The 25,508-nt window shown below is 42.6% G+C and overlaps 1 long non-coding RNA gene across 1 annotated transcript in view; it reads left to right on the top strand.

Moving 5' to 3' along the window:
- Positions 1–1,966: 1,966 nt before the first annotated feature.
- The window catches only part of LOC146339723 (uncharacterized), a 33,194-nt gene continuing 9,652 nt past the window's right edge, over positions 1,967–25,508 (top strand). Inside the window, exons 1-2 of the long non-coding RNA XR_014784329.1 lie at positions 1,967–2,022; positions 25,388–25,437. This is a non-coding gene — a long non-coding RNA (uncharacterized LOC146339723). The remainder of the gene's footprint in view (positions 2,023–25,387; positions 25,438–25,508) is intronic.

Raw genomic sequence — 25,508 nt, 5'->3', positions numbered from 1 at the left:
TGCTGAAGAAAACACAGCCATATATACGTGACAGGTAGATGCCAAAGCAGTAATCCACTGATCAGGCATTTTGTGGTGGTACTCACAGCAGTTTCTCAAATTCCCAAATGTGCCCATGGGTTCAAAAAGGTTGGGGACACCTGACTTACATATACATTCAGTTTGATGACACTGGGGTCACGGTTCCAAATCAATTCAACAAGACATCTTGCAGCAAATCCTGGGTACCACTATGGACTAAGGTTTATGGCCTTCTAGTTGGTTCTACCCTAGCTGTTCCAACACACAATCATCAATCATAACTAGAAGTATTGTCTCTTTGGTAGCTAACTGTTCATTCAAATTGTAGCAATGTGACTCAAGGTCACCCTCAGAGTTTTGGTCAGGGAAGCAATAGTATGCCCTCAGTACTAAATTACTTTTCGGAACTGACATTTCCACCCACAGAAATTCTATTGGGTTTATTTCACTTGAGTTCTCTCATTCATGGAACGTACAGAACAACAACACCCACTAATTGTATCTCTGTTCCACTAGGTTTCCAACACACCATCTATATTATGTTCTCTTCTAGCATCAAACACTCAAGCTCCCCCATCTTGGCTTGGAGGCTTCTAGCAGTAACATATAAACACCTATATATTTCATCCCTCTCCAGCTTCCTTTTAATGTGCAATTTTCCCTATGATTTCACTGGCAGTAATTTCTTTCTGTGTGTTCATTGTCAAATTCTACCCTATCCCCTCTTTGATTATCTGAAACATTTACACTTTCATCTCCAGAGGATGTGCTGTTCTAAACTGGATGTTTCCCGGCTGCTCTCAACTTTTCCCAAGTTTTGCTCTATAGAAGCTTACAAATTGTTTTCATTTGCCAGGATCTAGCCTTCCTTCACCCTCCAAGGCAGTGCATGTTTTCACCTTTCCCTTGTACTATATTTGGCATCTCTTCAGTGCCTTATGCATGACTGAAATTTAACACTCTAGTTAGCAATTTTCCCCTGGCTTACATTCTGACACATGGCAAATTTTAAGTGCCATTAAAATATTCTGAAGGTGAATGTTAATCAGTTAGTCTTTAATTAGTTTTTAAATACACAATTTCACACAGACACAAAACATAGACAGATATAGACAATGGCAAAATGAAACATGGTTGATTAGACAAAAGGCCAAACACATTCATGAAGAAATAGGAAGACTATAGCCCTCAAACGCTTGCAATATAACAATAACATTAAGCAAGTATATAAGAGTAACTTTGACCAGCAGAGGGAGACAAATGAAAACTTCCAAGAGTGTGTTGAATTGAACTGCGGCAGGATACGATAGGATAAGCGCAGGCACTCTCTAGATCTTTTTTCAGAGAGCTCAAGTAGAAACTGTCAGACACAAAACCATCAATATCAAATTCTGATGTGAAATGTTTCCTGAAGAGAGGGAGGGAGGGAGAGAACTAGTGTAGTGTAACAGCTAAAAGAATGAGCTCTGATCCAGGATGTTGCTATTTCAAATTCCATCAAAGCCATAAACTCATTAGAGGGCCTTAAGCTAGCTACTATCTGTAAGCCACAGCCCTCTTTTTCTATACAACGATAATAGTATTGGTCTACCTTAAAGGGATGTTGTAAGAATTACTGTGATAATGTATATGAAGAACTCTGGATACTGAAAGCGCTATATAAATATTAAGTTATTATGATTTCTGAAGATGTTCTTTTATTTTATATTGCTTATAGATATAGGTAGAAATCCAGGCTTTTCCCTAGATACAGGTTTCCGAATGTAGCCACCTGAGTCCTCCTGGCAAGAGGATATGTGGTGCCTACAGGCACTGGAGCCTGATCACAAGAAGCTGCAGCTGCCTGGCTTTCACACAGTATCATAAAATTGGCTGACAGGATGTGACTGAGTCAGACAGAAAACGCAACTGCTGCTGCTTAACAGGCACCTCCTCCCACACATAAGGCCCAGTTGAGGGGAACTGCCAAGAGGAAGAAAAATGGCTGAGTTCCTAGCAAAGGTACAATCAGTAGTTTCTACATGCTCTGGACTTAGTGACCCTGCATTGAAGGGGAGGGGGGTTGCAAGTGGAGAGGACATAAACACATGGGTTGGAGCAGTGACTTATAAGCAGTGTGTGTACTTATGCAAGAAGGGGGACTGTGTGCTTTTTACTGCACACGCAAAAGGTAAGTGTGGGCATATGCAAATATAGTCATGGCTGTGGAGCCGATATGCAAGAAAAGGAAGCTCAGTGCATTCAGGATATGAAAAGCAACCTATGATGTGGTGGGGGGTGGGGAGGAAATGGGGCTAGACAAGAAAAGTGTGAGAACTCCTGTCCTAAAGAAAAGCTTTAAGTGTCAGATCAGGAGTATGTATAAAAGAAAGTGATATAGTTCTCTGCTCCAGAGTGGATGTTCACACTCTAAACAAAAGGAATAATAAGAGAATTTTGGCTTTTAAAAAGACCTTTCAGTGTCTCTGAAAAAAAAGTGTTTCAAGAGCATTCATCAAAGGCAGGGAGGAGAAAATATTTAATTCCAAGGGGCTATCCCTCTTGAATAAAAGAAAAACCAGTTGGGATATGTGCACCATGGTGTCAAGTTACAAATTGGCAGGTTACTTCCTTTCCCACTAAATCAAATATTGTTCTGAAATTAGATTAAGATTATCTAATAAGGGCCACCAAGTTTTTCTTGTTTAAAACTGATGTATCATGTGACAGTGAGCTTCACACTTGTAATTTTTTAAAAATGCTTACTGAATGCATGAAAATAACACACTGCCCAGATACAAATACCTATATATGCTACCTACAGAATTAATGGAAGCAGCACAGGCATATTATATCTGGCTCTGTACTGACAAAATCTGGATATCTGTTAGAGGTTGGCATGCAAAAATCAGGAACCAAAACTGAGAGGTTTCTCTAAAAATCAGGAGATTTTATGCAACGTAAACATTTATTATGGGTTTCCTGAGTTTCCACTTCCCTTTCCCCACCATAATAGGAAGTACTCATCTCCCATAAGGTCTCCCTGAGCCCATATTTCATAGCAGTTACTGCCCATCTTTTTTTAGCAAACTGAAATCCACCTGGGATTGCCCAGTGTAATTTTTTCCTGTGCTACTGAAACCGTTTATGTATGCAAAAATCACAGACTTACGATATCATGAGGAATGGAGATAGTCAGTGACACTGAATCGCTCCTCCTAAGAACAAAAAAACTTACTGAAGGAATCCTATCAGCTTTCGTTCGAAACGTATCCATCAGTACCACTCCCAGGTTTTTGAGGGCCCTTGGGCAAGATACCCTCAATGGGCCCCTTCCTTCAGCAGGTCTACCTTCTCACTGCTATTGGGCAGAATCCAATGCTGCCCTTGCACGAGTGGCCAGACCCACCAATTCTGTTCCAAAAGCAGCTGAAAACCGTGTGGAGTGGCAATTTAGTGCTTCTGGGGCAAACTGAAACAAGCAGAAACACTTGTTTCTGGAAGGGGGCAGGTTGGTGGAGCTCACATAAGGGACCTCTGCTGGCCTCCCCCCTTCCTAGAAACACTAGAAACTAGTGTTTCTGTTCATCTGGGGGCTTGCCCCACTAAATTATTGTTCCACAAGTGGCAAGGGTCACTTGCAGAATGGAATTGGCAGGGCTGGCCAGGCACAGACCAGAATCAGCGGCCAGATCCAATAGCAGATGGGCAACATTGAATTCTGCCCATTGTCACCAGGCGCTGTTTCTTATCTTCTTTCTCATCATAGAACCAGGGAGCAAGTAGGTAGTGGCATCTACTGCTCCTCCTTCTCACCGCCACCTTTGTCTGGGCCAGAGCATGTTCTGACAGTGAAGAGGAGGAACATGTCCAGGGGCTCATGTCAGTGGACCCCTGCTGGGCAGATGCCCAACCATGCCTGCCTTTGATGCCAGCCCTGGTATCTGTGACCGTGTTCTTTTGATTCCAGATGGAAGTAGAATAGATGCCTCTCTGTAGTGCTTCAGCCCCACCCCCTGTCTTCTGCTTAGAAGCCAGAGACACAGATATGGATGGTTTGTCTGAAACACCCAAACAGCAGAGGATGAGAGAATTACAGAAGGGAATACATGTTCCCAAAATACTTCCAAGCTGAGGAAGACAGTTTGTCTTACTCAGTTTGGAAAACAAATGTAGATATCAGCAAATATGTGCATATAATCAGAGCGTATATGTTAGTCATCTTGGAGGTTATGCTGGGGCTGAAAGGAGAGAGATACATTTATTTATTTTATAACATTTCTATACCACCTATTAGACAAAGCTCTCTGGTGAGTTCACAAAATAAACTTAAAACCACAAAATACAATAACATAGTAAAACCATAAGTTTAAAAAATAATAAAACCAAAGTAAGAACCAAGATAAAAGCCAGCAGCTCTGCAAACATCTAAAAATGCACTAATACATTTTTTTTTAATTAAAGGACTAAAGATTCTGGAAAAATAAAAAGGTCACCTGGTGCTGAAAAGGCCACAATGTTGGAGCCAGGCAACCCTCTCTGGGGAGGGCATTCCACAACCAGAGTGCCATCACTGAAAAGGCACCTTAGTAGCCACCTACCTCACCTCATTTGACATGGGCATCTGGAGAATGGCCTCTGTGGATGATCTTAGGGTCCGGGTACATATATATAGACCCAGTTCACACAGAACAGCAGCAAACCATGGTTAATTAACCCAAGATTTGCCACTGTGCATGCTGGGCATATTCCTCAGGCTTTTGGAATATTGAACTCCAGACCGATCGGAGGTTGCTATGTGATGTCTGAACCAGAACATTATAGTGTAATCATGGGTTAAACAACCCACAGTAAATCTACAATTAGTAGTTAGGTTAACTTTGGGCTGTTTATCACATGATTGACTTATAGTGTCTGGGTTCAGACATCATCATTGGGGCACTGGCCTGATCAGGGGTTGAATATTCAAAAAGGCTGTGGAAGGTGCCTGACAAGTGCTGCAGCAAATTGTGAGTTAATTAACCCACAATTTGCTGACATTATGTGTACATAGCCCCATAGAAGGGGAGTATTCTTTAGGTAAGCTGACCCCAAGCTGTTTAAGGCTTTGTAAATTAATACCAGCACTTTAAATTGGGCCCCGAAACAGGCTGGTAGCCAGTGCAGATCATAAAGCACTGACATAATATGATCATATTGGCCAATCCCCTATTTCTGACCAGCTGAAGTTTCCAGACCATTTTCAAAGGCAGCCCTACATATAACGCATTGCAGTAATCCAAATGTGAGGTTACCAGAGTGTGAATAACTGTAGCTAGGTTAATAGAATTAAATAAAATTAGCTAGACTAATAAATATTTTAATTCATAAACTCCTGCTCCCCACTGACAACAGTAATAACTATTACTAGATTGTTTATGTGTCTAAATAACATTGGTGGTGCTTAACTCACTAGTATTATTTGATCATGTATATATGGAGCCTTCGTAACTGCTCACTGATTTAGTGAGGAGATGAAGTAGACATTCAATCAATTTGGCTCTCTGATCACATTCCCCACCCCACCCTTCCATATTATGTCATTTTCCCCAGAGAACAGCAGTGGTGCAGATATACAGCTGTAACCTCAATTTTGTGGTCTATATTTTATGTCTTCTTTCACCACACACTTTCTATATGTTCATGGCCAAGATATTGGCCCGGTTTGTATGTTGTTTCCCCTTCAAACAAGCCATGCCACCCAGGTTTGGACAACAGGAGAAGCTGCACCCAGGCAGTTAATTAGGCAAATGGTGCCTGGCATGCACTGGCACATACCATGTCTTACACAAGCCACTATGTCTTGTTTAAGCCAAGTGATTGTGTGAATTGGGCCATTCTGTTTTTTATCTACAATATATGCAAAGGGCTGTGGGTTGCTGCACACACACCACATTGCAGCATCACTCAATTCCCCATGTCCTAGCATTCCTTCAGTACAATCATGTAGTAACTTATTCCTACCTCAAAGGGGTGCTGTGAGTATAAATTGTTTGAAAGGGTGGTGAAGTACTTGGATGATACAGTGAAAAAATTTGTTTTCCCACCTATCTGGTCTGTGAGGGCCTGTCAGTTGTAGCTTGAGGCTCATTTACATGATCATATGCCCCTGAGTTGTTACAAATGTTGCTAAACTGATATTGTTCTCCCATGTCAACAAATTTACCTCAGCATAGATTGGTGTCTCAAATGTCAGTGTACCAACCCTAGAGAGCACAATATATGGGCACCGGGTTAACAGAGAGGGAGGAAATTCCACCCATCCACTCCTCTGTCATACAGGTACAGAAGTGTACATGCTTTTATGAGGACAAAAGAGGTGTGATATCCAGGGGTACTCCTTTGCTTTTTAACCCACTTCAACCTCAGATATACCCTTTGATAATATAAAAGAGATCTAAGACTGGAAGAAATTAAACAGTTGTTATCCCAGGATAATAGATTATGTAAATAAACCTCGAACTCTGGCTTAGTTTGAAGCAACTTGTAAAATATATTATCTTTTTGTTAAAGGAAATGGGATTGATAGCCATTTATCTCACTTGAACCTGGGAGGAAGAGTCTTTGTTAGATTTCTTAAGCAGGAATAGTTATTTCCTGTTATTCTCAAAGAGGAACACATTATCAGAGGAAAGGGAGTACACTGTAGTCCGCCTCATTACTTAACATTTAGCAAAGAGCAGCAGGATTTGCGGCTTATTGGGAATATTTATATAATGGTTACCCATTCCGCTTTGGCTGTTTACAATGGAGAGAGTAGGCAGAATTGTATCTTATATCATCCGGTACAGCAAACTTTCCAGGCATTTAATCCAGCTTTTATTACCAAAGCACAGGTGGGAGGTGGTGGATGTGACAGGCGGAGTTGTGGGTTGTAAATAAATACCATTAGCTCCTCGACCATGTACAGAATACTGAGGGGGGGTTTCCCACCTCTATGGGGGCCAGTAAATACCATTAGCTCCTCGGCCCCCATAGAGGTGGGGAAAAAAACCCCTCAGTATTCTGTACATGGTCAGGAATTATGGAAAGAGGGAAGCACTAGTGCTTGTGGAAAGGTATTCCTCCTCCAGTGATTTGGGGGTGGAGGGAGTGAGGAGGCAGTGCATCTCCGTCACAAGAGTAGTGGGTGTGTGGTGTGTAGGCTGGGGGTGGAATAAACGTGACTTTCTTCCCTTTGTCCAGGGAAGCAGAGGAAGATTCTGCATCTCTGCCTGCTGGGGTCGGATTGGTTCAAGTCTAGCACTGAATCCCCACATAAAAATAGAAATAAGCTTATTTTCAGTGTTGTTTCTCCATGGGTGGGGCAGTGAAAATTCATGGGAGGAAAAGAGGAGGAGGCGCAGACTCAGCTGCCAATCTATCCGGCCAAAGCCAGTTTGAGCCGGTTGAGACTGGTTGCTGAGCTGGAATGAGACATCAACTGTTGTTTAGGCTGAGGTTCTGCCGCACCACGGCTGACTGGAATCTCTGGAGTGGATCACCCCAGAACATTCAGGAGACGCAGTCTCTGCTAAAATATGCTACAGGAGCCAGAGCTCTGAGCAAATGCCAATAGCAGCAGAGTCGAATGGAAGCTGTGGGCAGGGTTTATGCCTGGAGCTGGAGCTTTTGCCTGCAGGGAGAGGAGTCAGAGCTGCTCCAGCTCTGAATCCAATATGGGTTTTGTCTCTCTCCACCTTCCTGCTAGAACTGGTTTAGGGGGAAAAGAGGCCTCTCAAGTATCGGTTTTCAGTGAGAGCAGCTGGTATAGAACCAACGTGTGGGGGAGGGGTGCCAGCTTGTCTGTGAGCAGAGTGAATGTGGGAAACATCACGGGGGAGGGGAACAGCCTCCTTTTGTCTCACACGCATTCACAATAGAAACGTGCTGTACTAACACCAAAAATAGAGAGCATGCCACAGATACATTTCCCAGAAAAGGCCAGGCACAGTTGCAAAACATGATACGCATATAGACATGTGTGAACAACACACAGGCAGCACAACTCCCATATCTTAACATAAAATCAAAGTAACAAGTTTAAACATAACTGGGTGGGATTTTTCCAGCACTGAGGCAGGCAGAATGCCCATGTGCAGAACAAAGGTCATATTACATCATGCACAAGAAATGCGTGTGCAATACTAGGCTTAGAAACATGTATATCCATAGTTCTGTCGATACAAATATAAAGACAACACAAAATATCGACACTTCAATGTGCACTTCAAGCTGAAACAAATACATCTTAATAAAAACATTTGAGGATACATAAAGGTTAATTATCTAGAAAGTTAAGAAGGGACTGTTCCTCTTATTCATCCATTCAATGTTAACTTGTGCCGTAATATAAATACTTGATTTCAATTATGTTTTGACAGTCTCTTTTTGTAAAATATCTTTTATATATTGTATATGAATAAGTGTGATTCACCGATATAGGAATGTGCACATTCTATTCAATTCTCCAGAAAATTAAAATCTTTCTTCAAACACATTGTTTGAATCTAGGTAATTAAATTAATTTTTTGTCTAGGTCCATTATACAAATTTTCTTCCGATATACTTGGATATACCTTTTTAACTGTTCAAGTTTTTAATAATTGCCCACAACTATGGAAAGGCTAAATTGCTTCCAGCAAAATGGACCTCAGACAACAAGGGTCAAACTTTATTTTAAATAACAAACCCCTCAAGTGACAGGATTGCACAGTATGTATATTTATATGTGGCTAGAGTTTTCACAGTATGAATTAATAATACATTACAGTGCAATATGGCATAACCATTCTGCATACTGATTTGTTTTAATATTTAAGGGTGGAACTTCACGTTACCTTGACAAATTTGTGTTCCCAAACCCATGTTTGAAAAGGTAATATGAATGCATGGGCAGGTGAGAATCAATGAGTGGGAGGATATTAATCCTTCCTTTGCCTACCATTTCTCCCCCCAGTTGTTTTCCTGCAGCTAGGATTATTCTGGTCTCAGAGCCTAGCTAGGGGGAATGGGCTCAAAATAAACTAGGGGAAGGGCTTTTTTAGAGGAAGATCAGCAGGCAGGGGAAGGGGAAAACACAACCCTTCCTATTAATTGATTCATCCCTGCAGCATTATGAGACGCTATCTATCATTGATTCAGTTGTTTTCCTCATCACAAAGATTTGTTTCTGTCCATGGACTAGTTGTAACCAAAAACAATCCTGCAGAAGAATAAAGGACTTTAATGAAGAATTAGTACAAGTGTAACATTATCTTATGAAAAACAAACAAACCATTATGGAGATAATAATACTGGGTGCTTCCATCGCCCTGCCTCATTTACATAATTTTATGTAGGGGTGCAGATGATGACGTCTTCCACTCATAACCATTTTCTATATTTTTTCTTACTGCAAAAATCTGTTAAGGTTAAAAAGATGGAATAACGGCACTATGCTTTCTAATTGGTAGCACTAAGAGTCCTCTGTCTGGAAGCACCCACTCTCTGTACCCTGAAAAGAATGTGTAAATAAAGCTCTGAATTGTCTTGTTATGGTACTATGGCATTTTAAGGTATGCCCCCCACCCTGAGCTTCTTGGAGGAAGGACAGTATACCAGTGTGATAAATAAAAATAAAATAAGGAGCAGTAGTAAAATACAAAACAGCCTGATGTCAATACCTGGCAAGGTTCTAGAGCAGATCATTAAGCATTCTGTGAGCACTTAGAAAAGAACACTGCGATTACGAAGAGCTAGCATGAGTTTCTCAATAACAAGTCATGTCAGGCTAACCTTATTTCATTTTTTTTATAGAGTTACTAGCTTAGTAGATCAGGGGAATGCTGCGAATGTAGTATATCTTGATTTCAGCAAAGCTTTTGACAAGAGCCTTCACAATATTGTTGACAACCTGGTGAAATGTGGGCTAGGTGATGCCACTGTTAAGTGGACTTGCAACTCATTGAGGTACCACATCCAAAGAGTTTTCATCAGTGGCTCCTCATCAACCTGAATTGACAAGTGGGGTTCTCTCCTAGGCCCAGTGTTGTTCAACAACTTCATAAATGATCTGAACAAAGGAATAGTGGGGCTGTTCACCAAATTTGCAGGTGACAACAAAATGGGAGGAATAACTAATACCTTAGAAGAGTGGCTACGAAGGTAGTGCCGATGAGAGAGATTTGGATTCTGGGACCATGGGCTATACTTCCTGGAAGATGGGCTGTTGACAAGGGATGGGTTGCACCTCACAAAGGCTGGGAAGAATGTGTTTGGCCACAGCATGAAGAACTTTATCAGGAGGGCTTAAACTGAATCCTACGGGGAAGGGAGAAGTAAAGTTGGGGGTAACCATGGACAATGGCTCATGAACCGCAACAGAGAGAACAGCTCTAATAGCGCCCAATAATAGTCTTCACAAACATGTAGGAAGAAAGCCAGACCATGAAGCACATGGTCTTCGATGTCTATATACTAATGCCCAGAGTATGGGAAACAAACTGAACGAACTTGAACTCTTAATACAGGGGGGAAATTATGACTTGATAGATATAACTGAGACCTGGTGGGATGACTCTCATGACTGGAATACAGCAATTGAAGGATATAACTTATTCAAAAAGAACAGGAGGAGCAGAAAGGGAGGTGGGGTTGCACTGTATGTAAAAAAAACGTATCTCTGCACAGAAATACAGGAGGATGAGCTTGGTACCCCCATCGAGAGCATCTGGATCAAAATAAATGCAGCAAAGAATAAAAGGAACCTGGTGGTCGGAGTCTACTACCAGCCACCCAATCAAGGAGAAGACAAGGATAAAACTTTTGAAAAGCAAATAGCCAATGTTTCAACGAAGCATAATGTAGTAGTAATGGGGGATTTCAATTTCCCCGATAGTTGTTGGGAGACAAATTCTGCAAAACATGGCCCCTCCAGGAAATTCCTGACTTGAAATAACTTCCTCCTACAGAAAGTAGACTTGAAATAACTTCCTCCTACAGAAAGTAGAAGAAGGAACTAGAGGATCGGCTATCCTTTACTTGATTCTAACCAACAGAGATGACTTAGTGGGTAAAGTAGCAGTTACAGGAACTCTGCGGGAAAGAGACCATGTTATACTTGAGTTCATGGTTCTAATGGAAGCAAAAGCCGAGTGTAGCCTGACCCATACCCTGGATTTTAGGAAAACTGATTTTAATAAACTCAGAACAATGATAAGTAAGGTCCCATGGCAAGCAACTCTAACGGGAAAGGGAGTCCAAGATGGGTGAGAGTTTTTAAAAAAGGAAATTCTCAAGGCACAATTACAAACAATTCCAACAAGAAAAAAAGTTGGAAGACAACAAAAGAAGCCAATGTGGCTTCACAAAAAGCTTAGAGTTCACCTGAAAACAAAAAAAGTACACATATAGGAAGCGAAAGGAAGGACAAGCAGCAAAGGAAGAGTACAGGCAGGTAGCATAGAATTGCAGGGATGGCGTCAGGAAGGCTAAAGCTGAGAATGAGTTGAGGTTAGTGAGAGATGCTAAAAGCAACAAAAAAGCTTTCTTCAGCGACGTGCATAGTAAAAGACAGAGGAAAGAAATGTTGCTTCAGCTATTAAATAAGGATGGCAAAATGATAACAGATGACAAAGAAAAGGCAGAAGTGCTCAATTCCTACTTTGGCTTAGTCTTCTCCGGAAAGAGGGTCTATGAGCCCCTTGGCAAAGGCGACGTACAGGCTGAAGGGGCAGGATTGCGCTTGAGATCAACAGGCAAATGTTCAAGGAACACCTAATTACTTTGAATGAGTTCAAATCTCCAGGGCCAGATGAACTGCATCCTAGAGTAATAAAGGAACTGGCAGAAGAGCTCTCAGAACCACTGTCTATTATCTTTGAGAAATCATGGAGGACGGGTGAAGTGCCAGATGACTGGAGGAGGGCTAATGTTGTCCCTATCTTCAAAAAGGGTAAAAAGGAGGAACCTGGGAACCACAGACCAGTCAGTCTGACATCAGTCCCTGGGAAAATTCTGGAGCAGATGATAAAGCAATCCATCTGTAAGCACCTTGAAAACAATGCAGTGATTACTCGAAGCCAATATGGATTTGCCAAGAACAAATCCTGCCAGACGAATCTGATCTCATTTTTTGATCAAGTAACCTCCCTTGTGGACCGTGGGAATGCTGTGGACATCATATTCCTCAACTTCAGCAAAGCTTTTGACAAAGTTCCCCATGATATCCTGATGAGCAAACTAGCTCAAAGTGGGCTAGATGAAACAACGATCAGGCAGATCCACAGTTGGCTACAGAATCAGACTCAAAGAGTGCTTATCAATGGGACCTTCTCAAACTGGGGAGAGGTAACGAGTGGGGTACCGCAGGGCTCAGTCCTGGGCCAGGTGCTCTTCAACATTTTTATTAATGACTTGGAGGAGGAGGTGCAGGGAATGCTGATCACATTTGCAGATGACACAAAATTGGGTGGATTAGCTAATACCCTGGAAAACAGAAACAAAATTCAAAATCATCTTGATAAGCTGGAGCACTGGTCAGAAAACAACAGAATGGAATTTTATAGGGATAAATGCCAAGTTCTGCGTGTAGGAAAAAGAAACCAAATGCACAGTTACAAGATGGGGTATACTTGGCTCAACAATACTACAAGCAAGAAGGATCTTGGAATTGTTGTAGATCACAAGCTAAATATGAGCCAACAATGGGATGTGGCTGCAAAAAAGGCAAATGCTATTTGGGGCTGCATTAATAGAGGTATAGCTTCCAAATCACATGACGTACTAGTTACTCTCTACTCAGCACTGGTTAGGCCTCATCTGGAATACTGTGTCCAGTTCTGGGCACTGCACTTTAAGAAGGATGCAGACAAGCTAGAGAGGGTTCTGAGGAGGGCAACGAAGATGATCAGGGGACTGGAAACAAAGCCCTATGAGGAGAGACTGAAAGAACTGGACATGTTTAGCCTTGAGAAGAGAAGACTGAGGGGAGATTTGATAGCGCTCTTCAAGTACTTGAAAGGTTGTCAAAGAGAGGAAGGCCACAATCTCTTCTCAATCATCCCAGAATGCAGGACATGGAATAATGGGCTCAAGTTACAGGAAGCCAGATTCCGGCTGAACATCAGGAGAAACTTCCTGACTGTTAGAGCAATATGACAATGGAACCAATTACTTAGGGAGGTAGTGGGCTCTCCCACACTGGAGGCATTCAAGTTGAGGCTGGACAGCCATCTGTCGGGGATGCTCTGGCATGGATTCTGCATTGAGCAGGGGGTTGGACTCGATGGTCTTGTAGGCCCCTTCCAACCCTACTGTTCTATGATTCTAAGACAGAAACAGAATTCAGACTGATCTTGACAGGATGGAGAACTGAACCAAAACTAAGAAAATGAATTTGAACAGTGATAAATGTACAGTTCTGCATTTAGGTCGAAGAAAAGCTGATGAACACATATAGGATAGCTGATACTGGCTTTACAGCTGTATATCTGAAAAGTATGTAGGGGGTTAGTAAACCACAAACTAAACATTAGTCAGCAGTGCAATGCAACAGCTAAAAACGCTAATGCCATTCTAAGCTGCATCAACAGAAGTATAATGTCCAGATCATGAGAAGTAATGGTGTCATTCTGTTTCTTGGTCATATAAGAACATCAGAAGAGCCATACTGGATCAGGCCAGGGGTCCATCTAGTCCAGCATTCTGTTCACACAGCGGCCAACCATCTGCCTACAAGCAGGACTTGAGTGCAACAGCACCTTCCCGCTCATGTTCCCCAGCAACTGGTGTACATAGGCACCCTGCCTATGATACTGGAGGTAGCTTATAGCCATCAGGACTAGTAGGCATTGGACTAGTAGGACATAATAGACATTACAGGGCATAGAGGGTAGGACCCGAACCAACAACAGGCATTTAAATGAAACATTAGGAAGAACTTTCTGATGGTATGAGCTGTTCAGTCATGGAACAGACTGCCTCCTTTGTTAGAGGTTTTCTAGTAAAGGTGGAATGATTACCTATCAGGGATGCTGATCGGTGGCCATACAGATGTAGCAGCAGATTTCTATTCTCTGCAAAGTGTTGGACTAGATGATTTTTGAGGTTCCTGCCAACTCTATGACAGTAATTCTGTACTAGGAGGGGCACCACTCCAGTACCCTTATAAAAATGGGAAAAATTAAAAAAAAATTGTAAGACAGAGATGCCTTGCTGGTCATCTTTGGATTTCCTATAAGGCTACATTGTCCCACCCTTCTATGTCCCACTGAAGTAGCACAGCAGTTAATATAATAGAAAATATAAATTTAAATCTTTTAAATCTTTTTAGAAGTTTTCAGTATGGGAGGAGACCTAATCTCAAGTGATGTCATAAGCACTAATGAGTAAGTGTCCATGATACTTATGGCACATACATGGCAATTTGAAATATACTAATGGTGGCAAAATGTACATATTCCCAGTGAAATGTACATATTCCCAGCAACAAATATTTATGTCCGAGTCCTCAAAAGTGTGATTCCTCTGTAGAGAGCTCCTCAATCCACAAGGCAATACAAGGCTAGAAGGATTTGGGTAAGAAGGGATGCCCACTGCTGCCATAGTTTTCTGGGTGATTTCCAGTAGATCAGCAAGTATTTCTGACTCCCAACTGTTTAGCAATAGCAGCAACAAAATGACCACTACCACCCCTTGATCCCTAAAATATACTGATGAAATTGGGTAGATTTTTATGTGGATGGACTTTGCAGTCTGTTCAGTTCTGGTACTCAAAATAAATTCCTGGTCTCAGAATTCTTTTAATTCAGAGTGTATGTCTTTGGCACCAGGCTCCAGCTGCTGAATTTTGGGGTGCTAGTAAAAAAAATCATGGGACCGCGGTGGCTTAGTGGTTAAGACGCTGAACTGCAGACTGGAAGGTCAGCAGGTCAGCAGTTCGAGACCCGAGTGCTGCGTGACGGAGTGCGCTCCCGTCTTCAGTCCCAGCTTCTGCCAACCTAGCAGTTCGAAAGCAAGAAATTGCAAGTAGATAAATAGGTACCGCTTTGGCAGGAAAGGTAGCAGCGTTCCGTGCACCTCGGTGTTCAGTCATGCCGGCCACATGACCACGGAAGCGTCTTAGGACAGCGCTGGCTCTTCGGCTTAGAAACAGGGATGAGCACCGCACCCTAGAGTCGGACACGACTGGTTGGGGACACCTTTACCTTTACCTTTTTAGTAAAAAAAATACAAAATAGATCCTGTTAAGGCCGAAGTCTGCCTACTTGTGTCATAGGTGATCTGTGGTTGCTTCTGAGGTCTACAGCTGCAATCCTGGGCACACTTATTTTGAAGTAGCTAGCACTGAAGCCAGTAGGAGTTATTGTTTGTTTGTTTGTTTGTTTGTTACATTTGTATACCATCCAATAGCTGAAGCTCTCTGGGCGGTTCACAAAAATTTAAAAAATACATAAGTAAATAAGTTACAGGAGGGTAGATTTACCAGGTATATTGCCTGGTAAATGCATAGAATGCAGCTTTGAGATGTCCTTTACATGGAGCTTTTATCCTGCAATTGAGATTGCTCCTTCATGGAAGTTTGCGGGCTCTTTACATAACAGTGAACCTCCAGGGATGCCCTTTGTTTTGTTTTTAAATAGATCTCAGATAATGAGCTCTCAAATTACCTCGTTGTGTTCTGCTTCAGTTTCCTCCATGAAAAGAGTTAAAGCGGAAAGAAGAGAAGCGAGATCAATGAAAGATAATGGAAGACTCAGATATGGGGAGAAGGTGGGGGGAAGGGGAAGGGGATGGGGAGAAGGAAGCTCATGCAAAGGGAGTCAGTTGTGATCCTGCATTTAAAACGGAAGCAGAAAGTCCTGTTTTAAATGCAAGATTTTGGGCTGATGTAGAGATGCCCAAAGGGCCTCCATGAAGGTTCCTCCTCCCTCAACTGTCACCACCACCAGCCATTCCAGCAGGCTGTACAGAAGACAATGAGAGGGGAAGCAGGGCCATTGTGTGTTGTGTCTTTTTAGACAGCAAGCCTGCAGGCAGACACTATCTTATTTTACTGATTATATCTAAGCTGCTCTGGAAGCCTTTTTGGCTGAGGAACAGGATACAAATACTTTTAATTAAATAAATAAATTACTATTTATAATTTTTCAAGACAAGACAAAGTTATTTTAAAAACTAAAACCATTATGCCTCTTATTAGGTAGATCAGATCTATCAAATATTTTTCACAGCACGAAGGAGTTAGTGATGTTTTCAGACATTAAAAAGAATATACATAATTAATTGTTGGAAAATGAATATTATCTGTATGAAAATTATATTTCATACAGATAATTTGCCTCCTCTGATTTATTTTAATTTCAGATCCCAAGTTTTATGACTCCTAAAAAAAGTACCTAAGAGCAATTATATTAGCTGTGAAATAAGTCTTCTAATTGACACCACAGATATAAAAACATTTGCACCTGATCATGTAGGAGGTGAAATACCCGTTTACACAGTGGTGGTACTATGAATGAGGGGCCCATCACAAATCATCTGCCCAGTACCCCCTAATGACCAAATAATATGACTGCATTAATATCACAATATATTTTATTTCCAAATAGTTCGGTTTGATTCACTCTGAAGACAATTGTTCAGAATTTCATATTTCTATAGTAACCATAAGAAATGCCAGTCACTTGTACTAAAACTGGTAAAGCATGATTCTTTCAATGTTTCTTAAGTTATCAACCTTATATTTAACCCTAAATTCAAATCCAACAAATAAAGAATAGAAAACTCATGGTTTTATATAATGTATTAAATTATTTAGCATCTTTAACATGTGCAAAAATTGGGTTAGTTAGATCTATTTAGGGTGCAATCTTATGCATGTTTAGACAGAAAAAAGTCCTACAATTCCCAGCATTCCCCAGCCAGCTGCCTGGGGAACTCTGGGAGTTGTAGGACTTTTTTTTTTTATGTCTAAGCATGCATAGGATTGAGCCTTAAGTATCTGAAATTTAGAATCTTCCTGCGTCTCTTGACTCCATGAACAACATTCTCCCATGTTTCCAAAGCTTCTTTGCCTTTTCCTACCAATAGCACAGAGACCTTTCTGTCCGTAGGTCCTCTGTGATTGTTTACTTTAGGCTGCTGTTCACTCTTATTTGCAGCCTTTTCCTTGAATTTTTGCTTCCTTCTATAAGATCTCTGCATTTCAGCAAACTGACTATTGTGCCCCATTTGTTTAGCAATCGTTCCTCAAAGCCTACTTCCCCTATCTCCGGTATTCTCATCCCACTGACTTTCCAGACCTCTTTTCTTTGCCAGGACAGCATCTCTGCCTCTGTCCCATCTTTTTGCCACAAGTTCTTCCTATTTGTGGTTTTTGTTTGAGGTTTTCCCAGCAAAAGTAGCCTTTAACTTTCTTCACACTACAGAATTTGCACTGTTTGACAATATATTGCTGACACTTTATCCCCAGAAGTTAGAATGTGTGTGAACATTCCACGAAATCATGGCAGGGCCGTCATTGTCTGGAGGTGCAGGGCGGGGACTCACAGGCAACAATAAAACTATTGCACTAAATTTTGCTAAGTAATTGGGAGCACAATCCTAATCCCTCAATGTTGGTGGTTGGAGGGGATTTGGATGGTGTGCTGGTGCCTCTGCTAGTGAAGCTGTCAGAAAGAAGCACCACTGGGGGGGGGGGCTCCATTGTTTTGAGGGGGCTGCTGGTCTGCAGGCAGAATGCTGCTACTGGCCATTTTCCTGCTAGTGGTAGCAGGCAGAAAGCCCTAAAATGAGGTGTTATGTGGGTGGGGGTAGCAGGAAGCTAGCTTTGGATCCACTGGATCGAAAGCCACTCTGTTTCCCTAGAGTAGCTCAATCTGTTTTGGGGACAAGGTGATAGATCTGCCTTGTAAACTTACTGGCCCCACTCAGGATTGCTCTGTAATACTGCAGTCCTAAACACATGTACTAGGGAATATGTTCCTTTGAATATAAAGGGACTTCCCAGTAAATACAGAAAGGACATATATTAACAAAAGCATATAGCCATATTATAATATAGATTATTATATTGCCATTTATTGATTTGCAATATTTATATGTTGCTTCTCATTTGAAACAAATTCTGAAGATGTGCTAAAGAATAAAAACAAAAAACCACACACTCTCACACACACAATAACATAATGAGGCTGATACAAAGACTGGTATATCCTGCTTTAGCACTGTCTGATTTTCTGAAATGAGAGAAGCACCATTTCCAATTGTGAATGGGAGAGAATGTCATATCCCACCTTTGGAACAGGGCTAGCCCAAAGTGTATTACAGTTACATTCCTAAGAAATAATTCATTTTGGACATGAGATTAATTTAGTCTGTGGAACTCCCTAAACAGGCTTTGTCTCACACCCAGTATAGGCCAACAGAATTTCAAGACCCCTGCTTCCACTAATACATATAAGTTGTTGAAAGCTGCTTATAGCTGTACTACCTATATATTACAGCATTGCTGTCTAAACTCCAACATCATTATGTCTGTCAAAGTCTATGGTAGGTGCCAGCAATCCCCATTTCTCTGTGCTCATTTATAGCTGTTGGGAGGGGCTGGGGGAGGATTTCAGGGCTGATACCCAGCCTCTAACAGAGGGTGGTCTAACCTCAGCCATATTAAGAGAAACTTAAGACCAGGGAGCTTGTACCATCAGCTCCTAAAGAGACCATCAACAGCTTGAGAGGACTCCTGGGGCAGCCCCTTCCCTGGGGCTACTTCAGACTACATGCAGTGAGGGAAGGCAGAAGAGGAGATGCCCAGGCCGCGAGGGGGGGGGGGTCATGCCATCAGTTCCTGAATCAGCCTGAGATTCTGGTGTTAGTTTGGATTGTGGCGTTTTCTGGTAGTGTTTGTTTAGTTGCTTAAAAATTGTAAACTGTCTTGGGTGCCTTGGCAGAAAGGCGGTGCAGAAATACAGTACATACATACAGGCAGAATTTGTGGCACATCACTGGTCCAATGTGGTAAAGAGAAGAGTTTCATTCACCAGCCCAAAACCTAACATACACATACTCTTCTTCCCAGGCACCCTGCTCCCTGTCCCTAGTTTTGGCCAGCCTCCACTTCCTCCCACATTCAAATGTTTCTGTCTCCATGTCCCCCTCATTTGACCCCAGCCAGACTGGCAAGATAATTTTTCACATGGAAAATTCCTGTTGGTGCATTTTTCTCACTGGCTGGCAGTTGGCCCACCCTACACTGACACATTGTATTCTGAAGCATGGAAAAGTTGGGGTGTAAAATTGACAAAGAATCTTGCAGACAGATGTGATATTGACATAAAACATCACATATCTCTGATGAAAGATGATTGAATCTCCATATATAAAGTAGTGACAGAACACTGCACTGAATACCAACCTTTGATCTTAGGGTACTACGACAATGTATTGGAAGTGAAGAGATTTTTGTCACCAAGTCACTATTAATCTGAAGCAAGTAAAATATTTGCATTCATAATCAACTTTGCTCTCTCTGTATGGCTATATCCACATCCTGACTGACAAAACATTTTATGGTACTTCAAAGCTGCTGTATCAACAGAAATTAGTCACCTTGTTATCTCTTGTTCTTTGGGATCAATAATGTTATTGTGTTAATTATTGAGTATCTCCATATAACAGATGTGGGTTAAAAAAAAACCAAGGTAATTCCAGTAAAATACAGTTATTACACTTCAGCTTTCTTGTGTTAAGTTGTTAAGTCTGTCTTCCCAACTGTCACCTCAACAGTCCAGCTGTCATTTCAAACTGCCCTGCTGGTTCCCTCAGCCAGCACCATATTCTGAAGTCTCCTCTCATTGACTATTTATCCACAGCATTCTGTGCAGTTTAGCTGAATGGGGTCTTTTTATTGAAGGCCAAGGTCACTATAGCAACATACAAATAACTGAGCCTGACATCCATATTTGGTTATGCCAGGTAAGTTCAATTTCTGTGCTTTCATGTGCACAGAAATTCTGCTTCTTGGGCTGGAATCCTAAACACACTTATTACAGAGTAAGCTCCGTGGAACAGAATGGGACTTACCAACATATAGGATTGTGCTGTCAATTATATTATTTATACTGTCTTAAGAAATGTTTACCAAAGACAAAATGTGTAGCCATCTTTAGATTAACACCTTTTTTTAAAAAAAAAAAAACCTTCAATAAACAAAAGCAACAACAACAAAAATTGTTGAGCTACAGAGTTACACATCAGTCAAGCTAGGAAGCCATGAATGAGAACCATTTCCTATGTGTGATCCCCTAGCTGGATGGGAAATCATGCCTGCAAATGGAAGTTACATGGGTGATTCCCCAGCCCAACCCAGCAACTGCAGCTGTATGCATGTAGCTCAACCCTTCAGAAAAACTAGGAATCCTGCAAGTTTTTCAAGGGAGGGCGGGCAATGCTGGATGCAGCCCTTCCAGCTCTCCCTTTGCTACACAACTGCTTGGCAGAATTAAATCTTTTTCAAAAGGGCTCCATGCAGGTAGCCCCTGCTGCACCACATGCACTTTACTGGAGCCTTATGAATCTAAGTTTTAGTATCTGCTTTAGAACATTTTCAAACCTCAGTAATTCTGTGTTTTAGAGTTGTGAAGCCATATGTGACACATTGATTTTTAGCCTGAATAATAATAATAATAATTATTATTATTATTATTATTATTATTATTAACATTTCTATACTGCCCCATAGCCAAAGCTCTCTGGGCAGTTTACAAAGGTTAAAACATTAGAAGTACAGTATGCAAAATTTAAAATATAAAAACACACAAGCAGACAGTGTACAGAAAGACAACATATATCTAAAAACAACTTTGAGCAATCAGCCAAACTATAAAACAAATCCAGGATCAATTAAAACTCATCACATGCTGCCACTTGCCTGGGAAAAGAGAAAAGTCTTGACCTGGCACCGAAAAGATAACAATGTTGGTACCAGGCGGGCCTCATCGGGGAGATGAAAGAGTAGGTCTTATATGGGCAGACCTTCTGGTCCCCATTATCTGGCCACCGCATTTTGCACGAGCTGCAGCTTCTGAACCATCTTCAAAAGCGCTCTACATGGGGCTGCATTGCAGTAATCTAACTTGGAGGTTACCAGAGCGTAGACTACTGAAACCAGGTTATCCCTGTTCAGAACAGGTTGAGCACCCTCCATCCAGTCAGCAGAACCACCCACTAACAGCATCTCAGTCTTGTCTGGATTAAGTTTCGGTTTATTAGCCCTCATCCAGTCCATTGTAGCAGACAGGCACCGATTTAGCACATCCACATCCTCTCCTGATGAAGATGAAAAGGAGAAGTAGAGCTGCATGTCATCTGCATACTGATGACAACGTACTCCAGATCTCCGGATGACTGCACTTAATGGTTTCATGTAGATGTTGAACAGCATGGGGGACAAAACAGACCCCTGCGGAAACCCATACTGGAGAATCCATGGGGTGAGCAATGTTCCCCAAGCACCACCTTCTGGAGCCGACCATCAAAGTAGGACCGAAACCACTGCAATGCAGTGCCTCCCACTCCCAGCTCAGACAGTTGCCCCAGAAGGATACCATGGTTGATGGTATCAAAAGCCTTGATCTCCTGAGAGATCAAGGAGAATCAACAAGGTCACACTCCAGTCTTTCTCCCAACATAGGTCATTGTACAGGCCAACCAAAGCTGTTTCTGTGCCAAAACCAGGCCTGAAATGGATCCAGATAATCAGTCTCATCCAAGAGTGGAGCTGGCTCGCAACCACTCACTCAAGGACCTTGCCCAGGAATGGAACATTTGCCACCGGCCTGTAATTACTACAGTTTTCTGGGTTCAGGTAGGATTTCTTCAGGAGTGGTCTTACTACTGCCTCCTTCACTTCCCTGGCCCAGCCAGTTGTCCCCTCCCTGCTAGTTTTTATTAGCCAAGAGGGGCAAGGATCCAATATGGAAGTGGTTGCACGAACCTGTCCAAGCACCTTGTCCTTGAGCTGTACCAACTGAAACTCATCCAAGAAAACTGGACAAGGCTGTACTTGGATACCTCACCTGATTCACCTGCTGTAATACTGGAGTCTAAGACCCGGCGGATGTCACTTGCAAAAGTTAATACATGACTGAAAGCACAGTAAATCAAACACACATTCTAAAAAACATTTTCATTTACTTTACAGGTATAAGGCAAGGATATAGGGAGACCAAAACTGTGTTGCTTCTGAAAAATGCCCTTAATTTGATTTATACTATGCATAAACACATTGGTTTCACCCACACATAACCATGAAACAAAATGAATTACTGAGAATGCAATCCTAAATGGGTAGATCTGCCATGGAGGCACCATAGCATCCAACGCCCTGCTGGCACACAAGTGGCCAGGGTGGTAGGTGGTAGGGTGGTTTCTTGCTGGGGGTTTTCCTTTCTTTATTTCCCCTCCCTTTGTTTTCCATGGGAGAATGGAGGGCTGTTGATCCAGCAGTGGATCTAAAGCTGCCCCCATGCATGGAACACCCCATTCCAGACCTCTTGCAATCTGCTGGCAATGGGAACACTGCCAGCAATAGATTTATGTCTGCAGAACTTTCTGCAGGCATAATTGGGGCCTCTGGGGCAAACGTGCCCCTCCATGCATAGCGCCCCTCCACTAGTGGAGGGGTGCCTCCACCTCATCCTACCCCTCTCAGACAGCCATCCATCCAATGGGGTTAGGATTTCTCTACCTGATACCATGAATAATGAATAAATCATTTGTAAATCATTAGTAGCTGCTAGGCTCAGGTATTAAGAAGAAAATATACTCCCCACTGTAACCAAAACATGCATACCCCTTTACAAATATTCTGTATTAATCTTCACCCAGTTCACTAAAGGTAATAAGACAGAAGCAGGTAGTTTTCCTTACTATATCCCCTCAAAACAAAATTGGAGACATGCACTTGGATCCTCTTGTTGGATTGGACCTGCACACACAACGTCAAACACCAGTGAGGGTGGGGTGGGGATAACTGAATGAGGTTCCCTTCCCCTACTCTCTGAATAGGTGATAGACTGCTTTGATAATGGGGCAGCCCTGGGCTTTTTTACAATAGGCCTGTCTATTAAGTTTTTCTCAGTGGATTTTGTGTGTGTCTAATTAGCAAAATGGTAAGTCCTTGGCTGGCAAATAATTTTGAGCAAGGGGGCATGTTTTGAACTGTAGCAATGCTGATGGACTAGCAATACTGGCTCCATCCACTAACTCACCTACGCAAGGTAAGAGGCAAAGGCCCTTTAGCTCACTCACTTACACTGATTTTTAGTTAGGGTCTGGTGGGGATCATTATGCACTTCAAAAGGGCATAAAGGAAGAACTCTGGCAGATCCTTGATTTCTGCTTCACCAGGCAATAAATCCAGACCTGAACTTTTATAAAAAAATTTATGGAACCTCACCCCTCCCAAATACTAGAACAGAATCTGAATAATTATTTAATGTATTTGTAGAATGCAAACTGGAACATCCTAATTAAAACAACAAAACAGGTTTAAAATAAAGATCCAACTAATTAAACTGGTTCATAAAGGCCCGAACCAACAAGACACCTAACATGTCTTAGGTTAACTTTCGCCCAGTCTCAAATCTGCCATTTTTGGGCAAGGTGATTGAGAGGGTGGTGGCGATGCAGTTGAAGGCATACTTGGAAGAAACTGATTATCTAGACCCATTTCAGTCGGGCTTCAGGCTTGGGCATGGGACAGAAACGGCCTTGGTCGCCTTGGTAGATGATATGAGGAGGGCTCTGGATAGGGGTGAATGCTCCTTCCTTGTTCTCCTCAACCTCGCAGCGGCTTTTGATGCCGTTGACCACGGTATCCTCCTGGACCGCCTGGAGGGGTTGGGCATTGGAGACACCGTATTGTGGTGGTTCCGGTCCTTCCTCTCCGGCAGGTACCAGAGGGTAGCACTGGAAGAGGAGGTTTCGGACCCGTGGCCACTCACTTGTGGGGTGCCACAGGGTTCCATCCTCTCCCCAGTGCTATTTAATATCTATGTGAAGCCGCTGGGGGCTATCAGGAGGTTTGGGGTGCGGTGTCATCAATATGCGGATGACACGCAGCTCTACCTCTCATTCACATCTTCACCAAGGTTGGCCGTAGAATCCCTGTCCAAATGTCTGGAGACGGTGAGTGGCTGGATGGGGAGGAATAAGCTGAAGCTGAACCCTGACAAGACCGAGGTACTTTTGGTGGGAGACAAGAGGAGGCTGGGGGATGTTGACCTGGTGTTGAATGGGGTACGGCTACCCTTGAAAGACCAGGTCCGTAGCCTGGGGGTCATTTTGGACTCCCAGCTGTCCATGGAGGCTCAGGTGTCAGCTGTGAGCCGGACAGCGCTGTAGCAACTCCATCTGATACAGCGGTTGCGCCCCTTCCTTCCCGACCATCTGCTCCCATCAGTAGTATATGCCCTGGTCTCCTCTCATTTAGACTACTGTAATGCGCTCTACGTGGGGTTACCCTTGAAGACGGTTCGGAAGCTGCAGCTGGTACAGAACACGGCGGCTCGCCTGATTACAGGCAGCCGCCGGTGATATCACATCACTCCATTGCTGAAGGAGTTGCACTGGTTACCAGTTGTTTTCCGGGCCAAATTCAAGGTGTTGGTTTTGACCTTTAAAACCCTATATGGTTCCGGCCCAGCCTATTTTAAGGACCGCCTCCAGCAGCACCAGACAGGCCACTTAACAAGATCAGCCTCGGATGGCCTTCTCTCTGTCCCATCAGCCAGGACAGCTAGACTGGTGGGTACGAAGGAGAGGGCCTTTTCTGTGGTGGCCCCCACTCTGTGGAACTCCCTCCCTAGGGAACTCCGCCATGCCCCCTCTTTAATGAGCTTCTGCCATGCATTAAAAACATGGTTGTTCAGGCAGGCGTTTGGGGTGGGTTAGGGTATTTTAGAAAATGTTTTTATTGTAGAATTTTATTGTTTTAAACTGTTTTATTGTATGCTGTACATCGCCCAGAGTGGCTGGGTGACCAGCCAGATGGGCGATTAATAAATTTAATAATAATTAAGTAAATATATGTGAGAGGTGTTTCTACATTTTGAGTCCATCCAAACTGCTGTTCTTTCTGAGGGTTGGGAAGCAGCTGGCAGGAAGGAAAACAATGTGGGAGAAGAAGGGAGAGCAAAGCGGGCAGCATTTTTTTATACTACAGAGTCTTCCCCCCTGCCCGGCCCGTGCACTGTAGTGTTCAGCCAGTCTCTGTAGCTGTTTGTTATGGAAACCTTTCTTTTTGAATCTTTGACCTACAGCGCATCCTATAAATAGTTATTTATTAAAAGTACTCTTCATGACAAGCTTCATTTGTGGTGTTTAGGCCTGCAGAGGCTCAGGCTGTGTGGAGTTCACCAGCATCCAAGATTTGAGGTAGGTAGCTCCAAGAGTCTGAGGGGAAACATGGCAGCACAGGAGCGGATGATGGGTGGGTGAGTAAGAGC

Source organism: Heloderma suspectum, chromosome 7, assembly GCF_057233095.1.
Source record: "Heloderma suspectum isolate Gila_16-S chromosome 7, 16-S_ref, whole genome shotgun sequence".
NCBI lineage: Eukaryota > Metazoa > Chordata > Lepidosauria > Squamata > Helodermatidae > Heloderma > Heloderma suspectum.
The sequence above is the reverse complement of the archived record's forward strand: the minus strand, read 5'-3'. Positions and strand labels throughout refer to the sequence as shown.